The sequence below is a fragment of the Rhagoletis zephyria genome, unplaced genomic scaffold (genome assembly GCF_001687245.7).
Source record: "Rhagoletis zephyria isolate East Lansing unplaced genomic scaffold, Rhagoletis_zephyria_1.1 Rzeph_scaffold_00494, whole genome shotgun sequence".
Taxonomy (NCBI): Eukaryota; Metazoa; Arthropoda; class Insecta; order Diptera; family Tephritidae; genus Rhagoletis; species Rhagoletis zephyria.
This window is the reverse complement of record NW_016157578.1, coordinates 196,139-219,688: the sequence shown is the minus strand read 5'-3', so window position 1 is coordinate 219,688 and position 23,550 is coordinate 196,139. Positions and strand designations below refer to the sequence as shown.

The window sequence follows — 23,550 nt, the reverse complement described above, 5'->3', positions numbered from 1 at the left end:
AAGACAAACTATGTTTACCTTCCACAGATTTGTGAATTGTGTTTTTTATCTCAGCGAGAAGCTGCGATATACATGAGTGCGATTTTTGGCTGGAAGTTCCAGGTGAGTTTATTCAATTGGCCTGGTTGTTAATAAAATGGTAAGTAAAAGTGCGTTTCTTGTTTAATAGGTTTTGGAAGTTGTGCCTGTTCACCTACTAGAGGCTGCAATACAAGTGCTTTACAAATAAAATTACGAAAATCCTTTTATAATTCATAAATAATCGGTTTTTTAAAAAGAAGAAAAAACTTACTAAGAGTAGTTGTGTTTGTTTAAAAAATTATTCAATAACTCACCTGCAACTCTCCTGCGAATTCGCTCTCAAAGAAAAAATATTCAAAAAAGTACGTGAACGCAAATCCAGTAATAACTATCAAGTTTCATGAACAGCTGATAAATTGGTTCTTTATTCGCAGCAAATTCCTAATAAAACAATATATTTTATATTTAAATTGGTTTATTTAGTCAATTTCAATAATAAAAACCCAAAAATAGTTTCCTTATTAGTTTAAATTGCATCCAGCAAGTTACGAGTAAAAATGTGACCATTAAAAATGCAGCAAACACTTTTAACTTCAGCTGTTTCGCTCTCTCAATAAGTTTTTGCGTACGAAAACGCCAAAATATGAAAATTCGTACCAATTTTTCTGGATATTACTAGAAATGGGTAAACCTAACACAACTATTCTTTATTATCTTTAACGTTGTTTTGGTAAAATAATTCTTTAATACATACTTTTTAAAAATAGTATTCAAAAGGGCGTCAAAATAGTCTTAAAATGTTCCCCTTTTTTTACTACATTTATATGCATTGCCGAAATGGGGCTACCAAAAAAGTGAGGTTATGTAACTGACATCACCTTGTTTATTCCACCATGCATTTAGTTGCATTTACGTGACGAATTTCGTATGGATAGATGTATATTTAGGCTTTCTGCACATTGGTCGTCCAATCATAGTTGCTTCATCGTCACAATCATGATGCCACGATTACATGACGACTACACTTTCGCACACTCGGTCGTGATATTTCAATTCATTTGGCGTCTAAAAATTCACTTGGAATTTTCACTGTTTATCTGGTTGTTATTTTCGTTAAATATTTACAAAAACCTGCAATTTTTAAAATATAGACTATGCTGCAACAATTCTAGACATAATTTTTCAATAATATCTCTTCTTTTCTTTTCCTGAAATGTGTTTTGTGCATGCACACAGAGGCTTTTTACAATTTCGTCATATTTTATAGTTAAAACGTTCACATTTATTGAATTATAATGCAATTACCCACTTTTTAATAATTTCCACATATTTTATGCAAAAAATACTAATTTTTATGCAAATATTAACTTTTTCACTATTTTTTCCCCATAAAATGTAAACAAACAATGCGTGCACAACGATTAGCAAACGACAGTGCCGTACTTATCCGTTTCTGCATCTTCTACGATTTGGCGATAACTAGCCGATAACGACAAGTGTGCAGATCTCCTTTGAAATGCATGTGCTCGGCTCAAAATTTCAGGGCGAGACGATAATGCAACTATGATTGGACGACAAGTGTGCAGATAGCCTTAGTGTAGCATTTAGAGCTAGATGCGATAAATGTGCTTTTACGCGTAGGCAAAAACAGCCCACAACAAACAAAAGATAAATACGGACGAACAGTAAAGAACAATCGACGAACTATCGATTGCAATACACAAATCTTAATATTTATACTACACGGCGTTTACATGAGAAAATTTTGCCAAGATAATAACAACACTTTCACACTTTTTCACTAATACATTCACACTTCTCTCATTGCCTTTGTCACTGTGTTTGGATTTTTTGAAGACAGTGAATCAGACAGTAAATTGGACCTTTCGGTCACGTCTTGGTTAATTTGAGAAAAAGAAGTAAGAAAAAATCACAAAAAATTGCCGTATTGTCTTTGTAATTGTCTGGACGCCTGCTTTACACAACAATTGGACAACTAGTACATATTCTCAATTGTCTTGTCTCAAATTGTCTTAAGTAAACGCAGCGGTAATGAGGTGCTAACGTCGGTTGGGTCCATAACCCACAACGTTAATGGAAAATAATTAAATGATGAATTTATTAACGGCTTTTGCTCGATTTTTTTTTTTTGAGATTGTGGGCTGAAGGTTGTTCACACCGGTTGTTAGTGTTTTCGTTGATATTTTTTACATCCTTTAATTACAGTTTTGCTACACAAAAACCAAACCAAAATCCTTTTCTTCATTTTCTTTTCATTATTGACCTTCTACATTATTGACCTTCTACTATCATTACTTTGGCCAGCCAATTAACAATAAATCCGAAATGGCGTATTAAAGATGAAAAGAAGAAAGCTAGGGAGACACCGATTAGAACGAGTGGAACGTGAGTTTTCAAGTAGTTTTCAGCGAAATCTGATTTTCGTTTGACAGATTTTACATGGACGAAACCACAAATTTTAGGTTTAGTTGTAGCAACGAAAACCTATTTTCGATGTCGGTCAGAACATGGTATAACAGCCGGCGGGAACAACTTTCAGCCCACAATCCCAAAACTCGTTTTCAAAGTGTTTTTGTTGTCGGTCCGAACATGGTATTAAGCGAACGTAATACAATGTTCTGACCGACAACGAAAACACCTTGAAAACGAGTTTTGGGATTGTGGGCTGAAGGCTGTTCACACCGACTTTTGTTGTTTTTGTTGACATTTCTTACATCCTTTGTTTACAGTTTTGCTGCACAAATACAAAACCAAAATACTTTTCCTTCAATTTCTTTTAGTTAACAACCTTTTACTTCCATGCTTCTTTTATTTTGGTCAGCCAATTAACAATAAATCCGAAATGGCGTATTAAAGATGATAAAATATGACTTCCACTTCGATAAATAATCGAAAAAAACTAGTGCAGACACCGATTGGAATGAGTGGAACGTGAGTTTTCAAGTGGTTTTCAGCGAAAATTTGTTTTCGTAGATTTTACATTGACGAAAACACAAGTTTTAGGTCGAAAATCAGTTTTAGCAACGAAAACATGTTTTCGATGTCGGTCAGAACATGGTATAACGTTTAACGTAAAGTAAAAATTTAAAAATCAATTATTACTGTGTGGCTAACGAACAAACGTTAAAAATGGACGAACAGTAAAGAACAATCGACGTAACGATTGCAATACACAAATCTTAATATTTATACTAATGATGTGACAACGTCGGTTGGGTTATTCTGATATGGAAAAATCAATATTCTATGATTCAGGACCTGTTTCAAACGTTAACTTTTTTCTCCGTTTGTGTTGTACACGTACACAATACATTCACAAAAACGGTACAAGACTGTCTCGCTTTGATTTCGGAATGCTTACTCATTGAGAAGTTAGCTTACTGCCAATATAGAATTATTACATACATATATGCACGCAGGTAGATAAGCGAAAGTTATCTGTGAACAAAAATTTCGATGATGACAGATAATGAAACAATGGCGAAAAAAAATCCTGCCATAGAGACAAAGTTTCATTTTCTCCGCACCGATTTACTTTTTACTAGGTTTCCATATATTTACTGTGAGGCCGATTCTGAACCGAAACTCCCTGCGAGTTTTCTCTCTTTTCCCTTTCCTTCTATCATGAATAAAAATTCCCTGAGGATTTTTTATATTAAATAGCGGAGTTGAGCTGTCAAGGGATTATAACCCTTACTACGCAGAATTCTCCTTTTGTGTTGTGTGTTTGACGCAGAACTCTTTCGGCGTAGGCGGCTTTCGGCCGCACTTAGTTATCATAACCCTTACTACGCAGAATTCTCCTTTTGGGTTACCTTGTCAAGTGTATAAAACACCTTTTGACAGCGTAGTATTTTTGACGCAGAACTCTTTGTACGTAGGAGGCCTACGGCCGCGCTTAGGGATTATAGCCCCCAAAATATAGAATTCCCTTTCTGTGTTGCGAAGAAAATCAGCAAAAGTAGGCGGCATGCAGACGCGTTTACGGATTATAACCCTCACAAAGTATAATTCTCTTTCTGTGTTGCGAAGAAAATAAGCAGAAGTATTTTTGAGCAGAACTTCTTTCTGCGTAGGCGGCCTGCGGCCGCGCTTAGGCATTATAACCCTCACAAAGTAGAATTCTCTTTCTGTGTTACGAAGAAAGGTGCAGAAGTATTTTTGAGCAGAACTTCTCACTGCGTAGGCGGCTTACGGTCGCGCTTAGGCATTAAGGCCTCCACACACTTATGCGATTTTGTCGCAACGAATCCGCACCGTTTTTGATGGTACAGAAGTTACTGCTTCGAAAACGCAAGTACGCACACATCTGTGCGATTTTATCGCAGCAAAAACTGTCAATTTATAGACAAACAAAACATATGGTGGCCGCTGTGGTGTGGTGGTAAGCACTCCGCAGCGCCTGGGTTCAAGCCCTGGCCAAAGCAACATCGCAAAAAAAATTTAGAAAAAAGGTTTTTTCTTAACAACGGTCGCCCTTCGGCAGGCAATGGCAAACCTCCGAGTGTATTTCTGCCATGAAAAACAGCTTCTCATTNTCATAAAAATACAATCGCCGTTCGGAGTCGGCGTAAAACTGTAGGTCCCTCCTCTTTGTGTGACAACATCAAGGCGCACGCCACAAATCGGAGGAGATGCTCGGCCAAACACTAACATATGTGTAAGCGCCAATCTATTATTATTGTTATTAAAACATATTTTTCAACAAAAATAAAATTCTTAACTTTTCTACATCAAATATGTTTTGTTTTCTTACGTTCAATTTTGTTGTAATATTGGAAAATCCTTCTATTGACCGTTTTCGTTCTCAAAATGCGGCAGTCTGCGATTTCGGCACGACCAAAAGAACTGTGAATGTTCAAATAAGTCGCTGCAGCAAAATCGTACAAGTGTGTGGTTCCTCATTTAAAACTATGGTCGGCATTGTTGTAATTTTTGTCGGAACAGAATCGCGTAGGTATGTGGATACCTTTATAACCCTCACAAAGTAGAATTCACTTTCTGTGTTGCGAAGAAAAGGAGCAGAAGTATTTTTGAACGGAACTTCTCAACAATAAAAGTCACCGTACTATAATTATGTTCTATATTTACAACTCAGGATAAGGATAATAGCTATTAAACTCATAATAAAATAACGCTTATCATATTTGCCTTTATAATGTTCTTACGCTTTGAACATCTGGCAACACATTTTGACACGTATTCTGGCAACACGTTACTCACACTTGCTTGCGGCTATCTTCATTTCGTTCATTGTCCATACATACATACATACTATTTCGGTTCTCTAATGGAAAGTAAATATATTTATTAACTTGTTCCTCATCGTTGAACAATGAAATTAATAAGATATAAAATAAATAAACGGTCAAAGAGCTTAATTTAGTTGAAATGTGTATGTTCTGTACTCTTGTATTTGTTTGAAATGAGGGCTGTGAAGATATTCTGCATATCCTCGTATAAAGTACAAAACCGCATATCGTGATTCTGCAAAACCGCGTAACTGACATTAGCTGCCAAAAATTGGATTTGCTCACACAAGCTCTTGGCTCAATCCTTATCCATTCGTCCTGAAATATACTAGGCAGATATGCGATTGCTTTATAAAAAAGAGAACCATTTTGAGATATGAGTGTTTTTACGCTCTAGAAAATAATTTCTACAATTTCACATACGCGGTTTTGCATTTTGCTGATACGCGGTTTTGCATTTTGTTGATACGCGGTTTTGCACTTTAAACGACGTAATGCTCTTGAATTTGCATATACGTTGCATTTATAAATTCACAACAATAATATGCACGCACGGTTGCCATGGCAGCAAGCATAAAATTGCAAATCCAATTCCAACTGCAAATTCCAGAGCATTTCCATAACATCCTGAAGAGCCCTATGGTTTGTTATCTTACATTTTGTGAAGTGAAATTTGCAACTTTAACAACAAATTACTCATAAACTATGAGTTTCCTCGCCGTTCGGTTTTTAGTTTTGTGATGTGTACGACCCCCTCTACACCGCCCAAAAAAGTCATTTTGCTCTAGGCGTGGTTCACTCTCGCGAAGTGAACCCTATTTTTTTTTTTTAAATCGCTCGATTTTTTATAAACAATTTTCCCCTGTGGCGCTTTCTTTTAAAAATCGATAATTCGATAAGTAATGGAAATTTTTATTAAAATCAATACTTCGCCCGCGGCGTTTTTTTTTTATGTAAAACAGTATTTCGATATAAGGTGAATAAAAAACACGCGTATTTCATTACTATTCTCATCATCTGGCAGCACCAATATCTGTGTTCATTTCCACCACTTCCATGTAGTCAATGAAATTTGTATCATGAATCGTGCAACTTTAAAGCTGAAGCTCCATTGCAGGTTTTTCAGGCGTTGCGGCTTTCGAAGTCATTCGGGCTTTTCAGGCGAGCAACTCAACAACAAACCTTTTGCGCTTGACGTTTCTTCAAACCTTTGTGGGGACACAGCAATAATCAACACATGTGGCAACACCACATTTAGCACTTCTCTATGTCATTATTCGTTTTCTGCTACCCCCTTTCTTTGCTTTTCTGTAGAAAAACTTCTTCGAGAACTTTTCATTAACGGCTCTTTACCGAACGCGTGCCTAGAGAGATATAAATTTTTGGTTTAATTAATAAAGTTGAATTAAAGTAATATACATATTAAACGCATATATGTGGTTTCATTTCGCCACACCTTTGATATTTTGCAGTAAATTGGCGAATGGTGTAGGAATGAGTTTTCCGACAAATGAGATATCGACTAAAAAATGCTAGTTCGATAAAAGTGATAATTATTTTACCATTTCATTTTAGTTTATTCAGTGCTTTTGGTCACCTCTTTCATATTCTTTTTCATATAATTAATAATTTTTCCTCGTGTTGTATTGCCTCAATTTTGTGTTACATTCATTAAAAATATTATAAGTGATATCGATTGCAACATTGCCATTATCATATTTATTAGTACTAAAAAAGCCTACAAAGCCTTTAACAGTTCGACAGTTGATATCTTTCAGGCCTTTCATGACGATTGTCGTCATACGTGATTCATGCCCTGGTTAATTCTTACCGTTTTGCGCGCGTTGACAGTTCTTTGATGGAATCAATGGGTACGTTCAGAACGCGTAACTGTTGCGATTGCACCTTCTGAACGCGTTGTCGTATACTTCTGATCAACTGAACAGTTGCGTGTTGGATGATCGTAATATTTTTTTTTGATTATTTGAGACCACATGTTGGTGTGTACCTTTGAGAGTTGAATTTGACAGCTAATGCATCAAGTCGTTCAGAAGACGCATAACGATCACTGATTTTGTTAGCACTGGTTGGGCTCAACTGCTGCGCCTTCTGAACCTACCCAACAACTTTTTGCTAATAAACACACAAAATCATGCCAAAAAAAAACGAAAAGTACCACGACGACCAAATGCTCCTAATTTAAAAATGTTTAAATGTTTTTTAATTGTATAATTCAAGTTCAAAAACTGGAAACATTCACTGTCAGAGCGTTCATTAGCTGTGTTTTTTTCGGGATCCGGATAAAAGATTTGCATACAAATGCAACAACAACGATATAATCCCGATAGAGATCTGGTTCAAATTATGATCCGCTCTTTTTGGTTTTTGTCACTGGTAACTTGGATGTACGGTTTGGTAGCACTGACAAATGAATGTATACACAAACAGATATTCTGGCATAGATAACAAGAAGGGCTAACTCATTATANAAGTGATAATTATTTTACCATTTCATTTTAGTTTATTCAGTGCTTTTGGTCACCTCTTTCATATTCTTTTTCATATAATTAATAATTTTTCCTCGTGTTGTATTGCCTCAATTTTGTGTTACATTCATTAAAAATATTATAAGTGATATCGATTGCAACATTGCCATTATCATATTTATTAGTACTAAAAAAGCCTACAAAGCCTTTAACAGTTCGACAGTTGATATCTTTCAGGCTTTTCATGACGATTGTCGTCATACGTGATTCATGCCCTGGTTAATTCTTACCGTTTTGCGCGCGTTGACAGTTCCTTGATGGAATCAATGGGTACGTTCAGAACGCGTAACTGTTGCGATTGCACCTTCTGAACGCGTTGTCGTATACTTCTGATCAACTGAACAGTTGCGTGTTGGATGATCGTAATATTTTTTTTTGATTATTTGAGACCACATGTTGGTGTGTACCTTTGAGAGTTGAATTTGACAGCTAATGCATCAAGTCGTTCAGAAGACGCATAACGATCACTGATTTTGTTAGCACTGGTTGGGCTCAACTGCTGCGCCTTCTGAACCTACCCAACAACTTTTTGCTAATAAACACACAAAATCATGCCAAAAAAAAACGAAAAGTACCACGACGACCAAATGCTTCTAATTTAAAAATGTTTAAATGTTTTTTAATTGTATAATTCAAGTTCAAAAACTGGAAACATTCACCGTCAGAGCGTTCATTAGCTGTGTTTTTTTCGGGATCCGGATAAAAGATTTGCATACAAATGCAACAACAACGATATAATCCCGATAGAGATCTGGTTCAAATTATGATCCGCTCTTTTTGGTTTTTGTCACTGGTAACTTGGATGTACGGTTTGGTAGCACTGACAAATGAATGTATACACAAACAGATATTCTGGCATAGATAACAAGAAGGGCTAACTCATTATAATTGTAGCAAAAGTGAGTAACAGGGGCGTGCCTTCTCTTTTGCTCTAGTACGTTTTTAATTGGATGAAAGGAGAAGGCACGCCCCTGTTACTCACTTTCACTACAATTATAACGAGTTGTCCCTTCTTGTTTTCTGCGTTCTTTGGTGCTAGTAGTATAAATTAGTTCTGCCAACGCCAATAAGAAAGATCCAGACCGTTTCCGTGAGAAATGATCGCAATACTGAGCTTCATAACCCAAGAAAACGCAAATAAGGTAGGAAACGCTTGCGCTACTTGCGTTACTGTTAAAATGAAACACCGCCAAAGCGACGGGAAAGCTGTATGTGACAGAGCCTTGAAAGTTAATAACTTTTTAATAAAAGCCTCGGCGCTCTGGGGTCTTCACTTTTAGAACAGAAAAAAAACATCCCCAATACCCCCTCATTTTTCAAATTTGAACCAAATTTAAGAAAAAGGTTTCCCAAATTTCCTCTTTTCTATCAATTGGCACAGACCCTCAATTGGCGTTTTCATCTAAAGTGATAAATTTATCAGTTTATTCGCATTCTTTCATGAACGCACCTTGGTAAATAATTGTATAAAATTGTTTATTATTTAACTTATATGGCTAGTAACGCTTTTATTCTTACCGCGTCCATTGTGTACATTTGCTTGTTTTGTGTTCGTAGCAAAAATGACCGCCTGGTAACCTGTCAGGGTTGAATTTTGCTGAAATTTATACATTTATCCACCAAGATCGTTTGATAAAGTGATAAACTTTGTTAAATAGTTCCCATACAAAATTTCTCATTTTATCAAGTTTATCAGCAGTTTATCACTTTTGATGAAGACCCCTAATAATAAATTAAATATTTTAATTAATTACTTACTACGTTTATGCTGCAGAATTCATGCATTCTTCGGCAGCATTTCTTTATTTATTCTGAACGTTTGGAGTAAACTTTTTTGTTTACTTATTCTTTAGAACGTTCCTGATGATATGTTAACGTATATTCCAAAAGCATTCTGTTTATTCTGGCTGTGAAATGGGATTATCTGGAATGTATAAAAGAACGCAGCCTTCATATCATGAATCCAAAAATGGTTCCGTTTGTGCATAATTCGGGATTTCATGATATGAAGCATTTTTAAAAAGAGAAACTAAACAATATGTTTGTGGTGTTTTTCCCCTTTTTTGAATATCACCCGATTTACAGGATTCAAGTACTTGAAAGCAATTCTTGCTCATTCTCTTTTGTGTTTTCTATTTGCTTTTGCAAGTTTCAATTCCNAATGCACCTTCTGAACGCGTTGTCGTATACTTCTGATCAACTGAACAGTTGCGTGTTGGATGATCGTAATATTTTTTTTTGATTATTTGAGACCACATGTTGGTGTGTACCTTTGAGAGTTGAATTTGACAGCTAATGCATCAAGTCGTTCAGAAGACGCATAACGATCACTGATTTTGTTAGCACTGGTTGGGCTCAACTGCTGCGCCTTCTGAACCTACCCAACAACTTTTTGCTAATAAACACACAAAATCATGCCAAAAAAAAACGAAAAGTACCACGACGACCAAATGCTCCTAATTTAAAAATGTTTAAATGTTTTTTAATTGTATAATTCAAGTTCAAAAACTGGAAACATTCACTGTCAGAGCGTTCATTAGCTGTGTTTTTTTCGGGATCCGGATAAAAGATTTGCATACAAATGCAACAACAACGATATAATCCCGATAGAGATCTGGTTCAAATTATGATCCGCTCTTTTTGGTTTTTGTCACTGGTAACTTGGATGNTAAATGGGAAGCAACGAAAATGCCAAAAGCAAAGCAAGAAAGTTGAAACGTCCCTTTTCTTCTCACCCCCTCTCTCCGACATGCGAGCAGAATTGAATTCAATACTTGAACTGTGTAAAAGCAGTCTATGCAAAAGTCGTTGGTACCAGGAAATGGTCCATGTTGTATTCAAACTCCTCTGTTTGAAGTTATTTTATATTTAAACAAATCCACGTAACTTTTACAGTGTTTTAAAACTTGGTTATGCCTCTACATGCTTTTGAATCTAAAAACGTCATAGCCCTGGTAAACAGCTGTTTGTGAAACGCTGCGTTGCCAGACTAGCACTTCACGAATTCGTGAAATGATGGCGAAATTCATGGTTAATTTTCGTGTATAATTTAATTCATGGAATTGTGTTTATGCAACCCATTTTAACCCAAATCATGATATGATTTCTTGAATTGGCCTACGCATAAACGTAGTAACTGAATCATGATCACTAATCGAGATGTATACTGTGTACATCACTTGACTATGTATTTTTATTTCCTAATGTTGGTAGTACTGGTAAAAAGTTTAAAGAAAAAATGCAACGCTGAAACAGAAAAGAAGCCATGTTTTTTTGGCTAGCTGTGTTGAAAATTGAAATTTTTATCTACTGCAAAAAAGGTGAAATGCATCTACAAACTAATAAATTTTGTCCTTTAGAGTTTTAAAAGTTTGATTCGATTTACTTGCAGAGCGGACCCGTGTTGACGTCTACAGTGTAAATTAAGTTGAGAATTTGCAACTAAATTTTTATCGAAAAATTCTTGCCGGAATAAGTGCGCTATATCTTATTACGTTCCAGGTAAGGTTTCATCGACGGTTCTAGGATTTTAAAATAAAAATTAGTAAACATATGTGCGATTTCCAGAAGTTACTTAAAACGCCAAAGTTGAGACTTTGAAAAATAATAATGAACTAAAGTATTTTCTTAAAAGCCTTCAAGTTGAAATTGCGGTGCATAGTTGTGTATACATACACAAGTGAAAAATCGAGAACAGTCAAGTCGTGAAAAACGTATATTTGTTTCCAAAAGTGCTGTGTTAAAATACTTTTTCGGTATCCCGCGCGGGTTTCTGCCTGAAGGTTATGACAAATAAAAGGGAGATATTCAATATGTGGCAAAATGAAGACAGTTATTTGAGTGATATTAAAGGTAAGAATTGAAACTAGAAAAGATGGGTCTAATGTTTGCTATACGCAAGCTCACTGTCATATTCCAGAACATAAAATTTGTTGATAAATTCTCACAGTCAAACTTGAATACAAACCAGTAGTGACATAAGAAAAAAAGGCATTGTAAAAAGGGTTTTCATATCTGTGAACGTTTTAATGCAAAGTATATCTAATAATCCCCTAAATATGTACAGCTGCGAGCATTGAAATAGTAGTGGGCACTCACCCTACACATTTGATGAAATTTTTAAATATCCAAGTAACATTTGCATTTATTGTTAGTATAAGTTATTGAACATTTTCTCAATTAAGATAATAGATGAAAAAAGGGTAAAAGTGCACTTTAGCGGAACTCCTTTTTGCGTAGGAGGCCTTCGGCCGCACTTAGAGATTATAACCCTCAGGCAGTAGAATTCTCCTTTCTGTGTTGCCAAAGAAGGGGGCTAAACACCTTTTGCAGAGAACAACTTTAATTTACTCCATTTATTTGCATCAAATTCATCAAAAATGGTGCGAAAATTGCAAAGTGCAAGTGTTTTTTGCGAATAACTCTTTAGTTAATTAAAAATCTTAATTTGTATACTTTGACCGCATAAGGAATAGTTAGCGGGCTATTGATTATGACGACGAGAAAATCCCACGACAGCACAGTTTTTTATATTCAGGTTCAGCTTATTTATCGCACACCATTCCTCTAGTTTTGAAATATAACTGTGTAGCNATTCAGGTTCAGCTTATTTATCGCACACCATTCCTCTAGTTTTGAAATATCACTCTGTAGAGCTTCCATATCATTATCGCCACGTATTGCTCTGAAGATTTTCATGTCATCTGCATATAATAAGTACTCGGATTCGAAATCGTCTCTAATGTCATTTATAAATATGTTAAATAGCATCGGTCCCAGATGAGATCCTCGAGGTACACCAGAAGTAACCTCAAACTCATTTGATAAATGGTAATTAACACGGACTTGCAGGCGCCTGCCAAATAAGTGCGAGCGGAGCCAGTTTAAGGCTTTCGATCGTACACCATAATTACTTAATTTTCTGAGCAGAATTTCTTGGTTTCCATGTCAAAAGCCTTGCTGAAGTCGGTGTATAAAGAATGTACATCGAGACCATTGTTTAGCGCGTTTAGAATGAAGTTAACGTAGAGATATGGATTAGTTGACGTAGATCCATGCTGCTTTGACCTACCAAGACATTGATGACAAACGAACATGATAACGATTTTCTTCTAGTCTGGAGTAAATCTAAATTGATAAGAAGACAACGACAGTTATATGAAGGAAGAGGCTCTTCGAAATTCAGCGCCCTCAACGCAAACTTAATAAAAACTTTTTGTATCCGCTCAATTCTATTGATATAAGTGATTTGAAAGGGCCGCCATATAAAGGAGGCGTATTCTATACGAGATCTAAGAAAAGCTATATAAAGCCTCTTGAGTGTATAGGGATCAGAAAAGTAGGAACTGTTTCGGCGTACAAAAGCAAGCATAGCGTAACCATTGGCCACTATATAATTTATATGATCGGTAAATAGGAACTTATTGTCAAAGAACACTCCTAAGTCTTTAACTTGAGGAACTGACTCTAGTTTTGTGCCAGAAATGTAATAACACGACTTTATGGTGTTCCACTTTTTTGAAAAAACCTATTTGATAACATTTTTTAACATTTAAATATAGCCGATTACGCACACACCAAGAGTGCACCATATCAATATCAGATTGAAGTAGTGCCGAGTCCTCAGCTTTCGAAATAGTAGAATATATAAATAATAATAAGCAAAATCTAGCTTAACTTTAACAACACACTCAAATAGTTTCGCAATCGTCAACTTCGTTATCGGCCTATAATTAGAAACATCATTCTTATTTCCACTTTTGAGGATTGGTGTAATATGAGTTTTTTTCCAATCTTGAAGATATATCCCTGTTGAAAGTGATTTATTAAAAATAAGCGTCAGCGGTTTTACAAGAGCACAACAGTTTTTTAAGAGACAGGGTGATAAGCCATCAGCATCGGTTTGTGTGGAGGCCTTGAGTACTGCGATTGCCTTTTGAACATCACGAAGCTACAGACTGTACAGAACACCGCACTCAGGACAGCGACAGGATGCCTCTTGATGTCGCCTGAACACCACCTGCACGGCGAGGAGCAAATGCTCCCTGTGAAGGAGCATAATATAATGCTCTGCAAGCAGTTCCTGATCGGGAGCCACAGAAGTGGCCACCCAAGCAGACAGCTGCTTGCAGAGGAGCCCTCGCCTAGGCACGTCAGGAGGCATCTATATGAACTGACGGACGAAGTCCAGAGGTTCATTAAGCAACCTCTGGACCCGACAGCTTACAGACAGGCCCTGAACGGCATTCACAGGGACTCAGTCTCGAGTTATGTAGACTCTAGACCTGTGAATGCCGTTCTAGGCATACCACCCCCGGACATAGACGAGACGGAGCTTCATCTGCCTCGGGAGACACGCACAACACTCGCACAACTTCGCTCCGGCTACTGCAGCAGGTTGAACTCCTACTTGAGTAGGTTGAATGAGGATGTGCCGAATGAGTGTCCGGCATGCGGAGAGACCCCACATGACTCGAAACATCTCTTCGCATGCCCGGAAAACCCGACAACCCTAACGGCCTTGTCCCTGTGGACAAACCCCACAGAAGCTGCACGCTTCCTAGGGTTGCCGTTAGTGGAACTTGACGACAACGACTGAGATACCAACCGTCCTGGGCGGGGTTGTTGTAGCCGCTACAACAACAACAACACACAAACTACTAAAGCACAATGGAGAATCCAATAAATAAGCACTATTTAGGCCGTCAACAAGTTCAGCCACAAAGTTGGCACTGAAAAATTCAGCGAAAAGATTAACTATCCCATCGGGAGAAGAGGCATGCTTTTCCTTAAAAAACATTGAGGACGGTATGTTCGATTTCGAGTTTTTAGATTTAACAAAATTCCAAAAGGCTTTGGGGTTACAGTTTATATTATGCTCAACATAACGTATGTATCTACTGTGAAGGGTTTTATCAAGACTCCTAAATTCGCCTAAATGGCGTTTGTACGAGTTAAGATGTTCATCACTATTGGAGACCTTATATTTTTTATAGGCCTTATTGCAGCGATTTTTTAAGTGCTTAAGCTCCTTAGTGAACCAGGGCAGCTTGTACTTTCTGTTAGGCAAAACAGGTATATATTGTAGACACATACCGATCACTTCAGATTTAAATAATTGAAAACACTCAGAGACATCTAAGTTATCAAATATGGAGATCCAGTCAAACTCAAGAAGCAGTTCATTAAGGTAATCAAAGCTGAAATTATTAAAATTAAAATGTATGACATCACTCACAGGAGAGGTATGTGTAAACCTGTAAAATTCAATGTCTAAAAGTAAAGGTATATGGTGCATAGTAGCTGAGGAAATCGGCGAACAACATTCCGAGAGATGAAAGCTTAAATTATTAGACAGGAAAATTAAGTCTAAGATTTTTTTACACTTATTTATATAATAGTTAACTTGATTTAGGTCAAAACTTAAGAAATCATCAACAACGTATAGCTCTGAGGTATTACAGACATTGGAAGGAGTAAGGAAATAAGAATTATCTAAAAAAGACCATGATTAATTATTAAAGTTAAAATCTCCGAGTATACATAACTGTTGAGATCCAATCTTAGAGCATAAAGAAACGATGTTGTTGACGTGAGCTCTATACAGCGTTTCTGGGCTATTCGGCGGAATATATGAGGCACAGATGAATAACTTGTCCATGGAACCAAGCAGGCGTACGCAGACTTGATCAAGCAAAGTGTCATTGTTATTTAGGCTTACCAAGACAGTACGGAGTTCTCGCTTAACAGCAATCAGAACTCCACCACCTCTGTTGCATCCGGTTTTAACTGCATCCCTATCCTTACGGAAAACATCGAACATGTTTTGATCGAAAAACTCAGAGTTGTAAAAATTTGGTGTGAGCCAGGTTTTAATTATTACAAACACGTCATATAGTGCCTGCGAGGTGAAAGAGTGCACTGCATTTCCTTTAGTTCGCATTCCGGAGATGTTGTGAAAATAAATACGAACATGGCTGTCAGCGTCGTTATTGGCTGACTTGCTAGGAGCAGCTAGGTTTTTTTTTGTTTGGTAGATCTTCCTTCAGAAAAAATTGAAAAGGGCGCACTTTGACATTAGTTGGCCAGAGATCTGGGTCTAAAATGACGCTAAATGCTTCCGGCGAAACACCGAGCTTAAAGTTAATCTTCCGCAATGAATTAATATCGGCATTCTTTTTAACTAGTTTAAAGCAGGCCATTTGGCTTCGATTAATATTTGAGTTTTTCGCAACATAAGATATGATATCATCTTCGGAAATGGTATTCTTGAATGAGGATAAATGAACCCATTCCTTTGACGGAACAACGTCCAAGTCGGAGCTGGTCTTACGACCAACCACCACATCATCGGCCTTCCTTTGGCTATTGCTTCTACTTGTTGCAGTTGACCATTTTGCATGTTGGGTTACATTAGCAGCACCACCAATATTCGGCAGAGCCTGAGAACCTTCGCTTACGCTCGGAGCAAGACCAGAGTGTGAAGTAGCACCCGCAGTCAAAGAGCTGTTGATCAAATTTTTATTATTGGCAGCAGCAGCATCAAAGGTTGAAGAGGTAGCGGCGGTAAAACCAATACGCGCGTTGGACAGAGAACTCTCGCAGACCCGATTGATACTGTTGGAATTCGCAGCATCAGCAGCAGCAGCATATGTGGGAGAGGCAGCAGCTATAGAAGTTGATAACATGTATGTATTGGTAGCAACAGCTGAAGAAGTAGGAGCAGGCAAGTTAGCGGGCGAATCAAAACGGACATTAGACAGAGCATTCTCATCAACGCGATCGATATTATTTACATAGGAGCATGCATTAACGCGTGAGTCTTTTAATTGAGTATTAAGATGGTTGATAGCAGAAACTAGCTCTTCATGATGAAGTTGGTTCTTTAATGCACGAAGTTCAGACTCCAAGCATTCCATTTTAAGAATTAAGCTCTTCTTAACGTCATAGAGTGCATTAACCACTGTAATGACTCGAGCATTTTCGGCTCTAAGAGCAACGATCTCTTTAAACACAGAATCTAAAAGTATTTGTTGTTTATCAGCAGCAATGTAGGCATTCGAGCTTTTAGATTTGACAGTAGTATGCGAAGGAGATATAGCTTTAAGAGATTTTTGTTGATTTGGAATATCGGCCTTGCTCTTCGCACCGCGTTCGTCGCTTGTCAGGTACAGAATTTTAGAGCCAGAAGCAACAACACTATCGTCAAGCACAACAGTGGGAGGCGGAGTGCGAAGGGAACTTCTATGTGCAAGAGCACACACTTCACAGCGAAATGAGTTTACCAAAAAATCGACATCTGCCTGCACGATATTGACACAACTCAAATGAAAAAGTTCATTGCACTGTACACATTGAATTTTAGCTTGTTGGGCTCTTTCCACTCTATGCCCACACAAACAAGGCATGCTTATGCAAATCAAATTATGTATTTGTATGTATATTAAAAATTAGAGTCACTATCTCATTAGATTTGCAGCAAAGCGATAAACAGAGAAACGAAAAGAAAATCAGGAGCGCTCAAAAACACGTCCGCACAACACGACTGCTTTAGCTATGTGCTGGTCGCTGTATCTCTATCCTTCCTGTATATTGCATACGAGCTATCAACAACTTCACCATCCAAAATAGATGGATGCAACCAAGACTGTGATATACATAGCACGTCACAATGCCAACATGCTGAAATAGATAGAAAGTCTTTCAGTTTAGTTCTCAGTTGTTGTTGTTGTTGTAGCGGCTACAACAACCCCGCCCAGGACGGTTGGTATCTCAGTCGTTGTCGTCAAGTTCCACTAACGGCAACCCTAGGAAGCGTGCAGCTTCTGTGGGGTTGGTCCACAGGGACAAGGCCGTTAGGGTTGTCGGGTTTTCCGGGCATGCGAAGAGATGTTTCGAGTCATGTGGGGTCTCTCCGCATGCCGGACACTCATTCGGCACATCCTCATGCAATCTACTCAGGTAGGAGTTTAACCTGCTGCAGTAGCCGGAGCGAAGTTGTGCTAGTGTTGTGCGAGTCTCCCGAGGCAGATGAAGCTCCGTCTCGTCTGTGTCCGGGGGTGGTATGCCTAGAACGGGATTCACAGGTCTAGAGTCTACATAACTCGAGACTGACTCCCTGTAACTGCCGTTCAGGGCCTGTCGGTAAGCTGTCGGGTCCAGAGGTTGCTTAATGAACCTCTGGACTTCGTCCGTCAGTTCATATAGATGCCTCCTGACGTGCCTAGGCGAGGGCTCCTCTGCAAGCAGCTGTCTGCTTGGGTGGCCACTTCTGTGGCTCCCGATCAGGAACTGCTTGCAGAGCATTATATTATGCTCCTTTACCGGGAGCATTTGCGCCTCGCCGTGCAGGTGGTGTTCAGGCGACATCAAGAGGCATCCCGTCGCTGTCCTGAGTGCGGTGTTCTGTACAGTCTGTAGCTTCGTCCACTGCGTCCTACTAGTCCCTGGCGACCACACTGGCGCTGCGTAGTTCAAAACCGGCCGGCCTATTGCCTTGTATGTTGCCAGCAACGTTTCTTTGTCTTTGCCCCAAGTACTGCCGGCTAGCGACTTGAGGACCTTGTTGCGGCTCTGTACTTTATTGACAATAGCGGTTGCGTGCGCAGAGAAGGAGAGCAGGCTGTCGAATGTTACTCCGAGTATTTTGGGGTTATTCACCGTCGGAATTGGTGTGTCATCGACGTGAATCCCCAGCGGTAGCCTGACCTCCTTCGTCCAGGTTGTGAACAGGGTCGCGGAGGATTTCGTAGAGGAGAGGGCTAGACATTTTGCAGTGAAGAAGCGAGAAAGTTGATACCCGTTTACTTTCGAACACAGGTCATCAATTCCATTCCCAGTCGCCATGATCGAGCAATCGTCGGCATAAGAGACAATCGAGACTCCCTCTGGTGGTTGAGGGAGCTTTGAAATGTAAAAGTTCTCAGTCCTCTTACGTTCTGGTAGTAAACCAGCATATCTTCTTTGATTTTTGTCCTTTTTCTTGTGCCCCCGAAATCCAGACACGTTCACAATCCTTGGAATACCATTGATGTACTTGACCGTCTTGTTGGCTTCACCATTACTTTTAAGCTCCAGCTCGTTTCTTAAATTATTTAGATGGGTTTGCTGCGAGCGAGTCAAATCTGGCTTAAAATGTACGTTGTTTGTGTTGCTTGTGGGTTTGGTTCTGAGAATTGTCCTAGCATCAACGACCGACGGTGTATCAATCAGCAAAGGGCGAGTTTTACCATCTTCTGGGCGACCAATTCTGCGCAGTTTCATGTTTGATACAGTATCGGCAAGCTCAGATGGTAGCAGTGTGGCAATGAGTGAGCGATCATCTTTCAGTCGCTCAGTCCCCACTTGCTTTCTCGACTCAGGAACATTGAAGGCGATAACATTCTTTTCGCGCTTTTTCCTGTCAAAAGCTTCCGCAATAATATTATCGACGTCGGAAGTACCACCTTCAAGTTTTTTAACTTGTTCTCTACGGCACTAATTCTTTTATCCAGTGACTGCTTGGTTATGCTCAAATTTTGCTTGGAAATACTCTCGAGCTCAGATTTAATGTTGCCCAGACTTTTTTCAATATTATTTTTAAAAGGTGTAAAATACTTATGGAAAACGCTATCTAGTTTTGAGGCAATGAGATCGTCATTAGGGCAATCGCCCTCCAGATCATCGGAGACAATTACGCTGGCATCACTCTTGCATTTATCACAGCACCAACTATTACACATAGTACACAGAATACTGGACATATTTACTTTAATTTATCGGTGCAAGCACTGCAAATGTATGTGACAGGCGCCATCTTTGTTGTTGTAGATACTTGTTTATTCTTCCTTGCCATACTCTGCTAGTTGTCCACCGGTTTCTTGGCCAGTAAGTTAGACTATGTGTGATTATAGTCGTGTATAAACAGATGCAGACGAACCAAGCAATTTAAAGCAATTTATTATGGAATTATTAAATTTAAAAACACTGCAAAGTTACGAGCGAAAATTTTCCACGTCTGTTGAGCAGGGTTGCCAGCTGTTTTTATTAACATAAAAATATTTAGACCAAAAATGTATTTAATATTTGGTGGCATGACCGTTGTTTTTAATTACAGCAGCACAACGATCTCTCATGGAGTCCACAAGACGCTCACATCTTGCCTTTGGTATTGACTGCCAGAACCACAGCCCACAGTTAATTGTTATTTTTCGGGTTGGCTTCCCATACTGCTTTCTTGAGGTCAGTCCACAGGTTTTCTATGGGATTGACGTCAGGAGATTGAGCTGGCCACTCCATGACCTCAATTCCGTTGTCCCGAAACCACAATTTTGCCAGCTTACTTGTGTATTTCGGGTCGTTATCTTGTTGTAGGACCCATTTTAGTGGTATTTCGTATTCAGCAAATGGAAGCATAATATCTTGCATAATTTTCACATAGAGATTTTGGTCCATAACGGTTTTAATCCAGAATATTGGCTCTACACCGTGGTATCAAAACTAGATCCTCCGTGCTTTAAGGTTTTTGTAGTATAGCGTGGATTGTATTCCGTATTTGGGGGGCGTCTTACATACTCACGAGAGCCTTTACCTCCATATAAAATAATTTTGGACTCGTCCGTCCACAAAATGTTCCTCCACTTTTGAATGGGCCATTCCAAATGTAGTTTGGCAAAATCGATTCTGCGTGCCACATGATTTTTTTTTCAAAATGGGGACCTTGCGTGGACTTCGTGCATAAAGATTGTGTTCACGTAACCGTCTTCTTATAGTATGGACCCTACAGGATAAGTTTAGACTATCCACAGCTGACTTTGTTGGTCGCGACTTCGAACATTCGATAATTTGACGTACGGTAGTCGGTGATAGTTTCCGTTTTGCACCCCTTTTTCAGGTTTACTTTTATAAGTTATTGCGTTCCGAATCATTGTGGATGAACAGCCAATGATTTCTTCCACTTCCTTGTAAGTTTTACCCCTTTCAACCAGTTTTTTTTTATCATTTCACGTTTTTCGTGAGTACAGTGTACACCTCGTCTCACTGAAGATTATTAAGAAGTGGTTATGTTACACATAAAGTAAATATAGCACTAAAACTTACTTTTTTTCAAAAAAATCAATTATTTCCACGTGAAATAAAAAATTAAGTTCGTCTTTGCTCTTGACTACTATTTCACTGCTCGCTCAAAATGGCACATTTCTTCAAGCTTACTACTACAAAAATTTAACTGGTTTAAAATTTGCGTAGTGATGAGTCATAGACTAAAGATGATAATTAAAAAAAAAAATCGGTATCATTATCTCATAGGTGGCAAAATATATTGTATATTGTATTTTACAATGGAGCACTACTATTTCAGTGCTTGCAACTGTATGTGTGTACAGCATGGCGACGAATAACTGTTACTCGGGTTTTTTGAGAAATAAAAGGGTCCTTTATTGATTTTGCGAAAAAAGCATTTTATTGTTAATTTTCCACAGATTTTACTTTTGTTGTATTAATTAGTGTTTAAATTTTAATCCTTATGTACATTTGCCAGCAGTGTAAAATTTGAGAGAAAAGTTCATTTGGCACGCAGGTCTTCGTCAGTTAATTTGTTCCATATCTTATGTAACCATAGGCAAATTTTCTCCATTGAGTCACTTATACTCCCCCTTTTGTCCAACATAAGGCCTCATACTTAAAAATCGAATAGACTCGGAACTGGTGACTAGGACGGCCATTCATTCGAAAACCTTATACAGTTTTTTTTTTTATTTCTTTTATTTTTTTGTACAAATATTTTTTTCGGAATAAAGGACCCTTTTATTTCTCAAACAAACCGGGGTAACAGTTATTCGTCGCCACGCTGTACATATCTAACACCCCTATGCTGTAATCCGTCGTAGATTCGATTTTGCTACGAATCTTAAAATTTATGCTGAAATCCGTGTTGTATCGTAGTTTCGAAATTCGTAGGTCATCTTTGAAATTAGTAATGTTGGTATGCCTGAATCCGACGTAGCTGTCATTTGTATGTATTTGTCGGCAATTTTGTACGAATAGCAACTCGTGTCGGAGCGAAACAAATTGTATAAAAATATCAATAAAATAAAGTGTGTAAACGCAAAAATATGTATGAAGTGTGAATAGAAGACAAATTTATTATTAAATGTTTACAAAATTATCAAGTCGAAGATCACAACAAAACGCTCGCAATACGAAAAACTGGTGGAATGCATGAGCGAAAGGGCGGACATTGCCCGAGGCTTTGTAAAAGTAGCTAAAGAGGATGTGGTGGAATTTTGGGAAACCGTTGCAAGAATTAAAGCGGCACAATATCTAGTTGAATGGAGGCCCTTAAAAAGAGGGAGCATCTGCTTTGTATATTAATGCAACAGTTGGCTGCAGCACGTTCTTTCTCCTGAGACAAAAGTGCACCGGCTACTGAATCCCATATATTTTACTTAATTAAGGAAAAGCCTATTCAAATACGATTAAACAATTTTTTTTAATTTCACTGTTCACTTCCGATTATATTCATTTTGATTTGTTTCTGTCAAAGCAGCTGATTAAGAACTTCGAATTCCACTATTTCAGTTGGTTGCGATCGAATTACAGCATACCAAGTTTCGAATTTTCGGAACGCAGCTACGAAGTCGTAACTACGAACTTTCGGGTTACAACATGCGGGTGTAAAGTTAAAAAAAGGGTAATTATCTAGTTGGGCTTTCAACACCTATAATTTATCGAAATTCTGGAAATGGGGTACCAATGTACGCATCTGGGCCCAAGTATTAAGAATCCGAAAGCGGAAATTTACTGTTTTTATCCGATCAAAAGTTGTTAACAAACATTTTTTTCACAATAGCACCTTTTTTATTTACTTACTACTCACACACAAACGCACTATTTGCCCACATTTCACCATACTTCATTTTAGCCATATATGTCATAACATTGCTGAATATATTACAAAAAAACATATATTTTATTTATCAAAATTTTAACAATTTTGGTGGGCTTAACACAACACCCAACTGCTGATGTGTGGTATTGCCACTCTCTAGAATTACCAAGTGGCTACACTACCAATTATTTGGATCTTGTCGTTAAGATTGTGGTTTATAAAAATATATACAAGCTTTATTTATTTATTATTTATTAGCGAATGAATACAAAAAATTCGGGAAAATTTTCCTTAAATTCGGTCCAAATCTCAAAAAAAGAAAAAAAAAATGAGGCCCAATAGAGGAGCCTTTTACGATTCTAAAAGTGAAAGCCCCAGAGCGCGGAGGCTTTTATTTAAAAAGTTATTAACTTTTAAAGTTGCACAATTCACCATAAAAATTTCATTGATTAGTTGGGTTCCTTATCTCCCAGAAATAGTCAGATTTAGTCCAAAAAGCGTTCCTTAACTCGAAAATGACAGCAAAAATGAGAGAGCAACTCAACTGAATTTAAATTAACGAAAATTAAAGAATACGCAAAAAGTGAGAATATTCTAAAAAGTTGTTTAGGCGCGTCTGCTAACACCAGGCGCCTAAATACATGCTATGTACTGCTGCATGTGCAAAAATTTCCTTTATGCAACTTAGGAAATTTTTGCACATGCACTTCTCAACTGCCAAGTAATTGAACTTTCTTAAGTTTCAATAAGATGGCACTTCAAAGTATGCTCGGCCTAGTCTGATGCATCCTCCGGACACTGCTTCCGGAGTCTTCTGCGGACTCTGCATGGCTTACAACCATGC

General features: G+C 38.0%; 1 protein-coding gene across 3 annotated transcripts in view; it reads left to right on the top strand.

Annotated features, from left to right (window-relative positions):
- Positions 1 to 11,050: 11,050 nt before the first annotated feature.
- Positions 11,051 to 23,550, top strand: part of LOC108359953 (zinc finger CCCH domain-containing protein 18) — a 193,546-nt gene continuing 181,046 nt past the window's right edge. Inside the window, exons 1-3 of one of the 3 annotated variants that reach the window (XM_017612043.1) lie at positions 11,051 to 11,160; positions 11,232 to 11,341; positions 11,408 to 11,692. The gene's annotated coding sequence lies outside the window, so the exon portion shown is untranslated. Of the gene's footprint in view, positions 11,161 to 11,231; positions 11,693 to 23,550 lie in introns of all 3 variants that reach the window. The other 2 variants (XM_017612044.1, XM_017612042.1) reach the window with 2 other exon arrangements.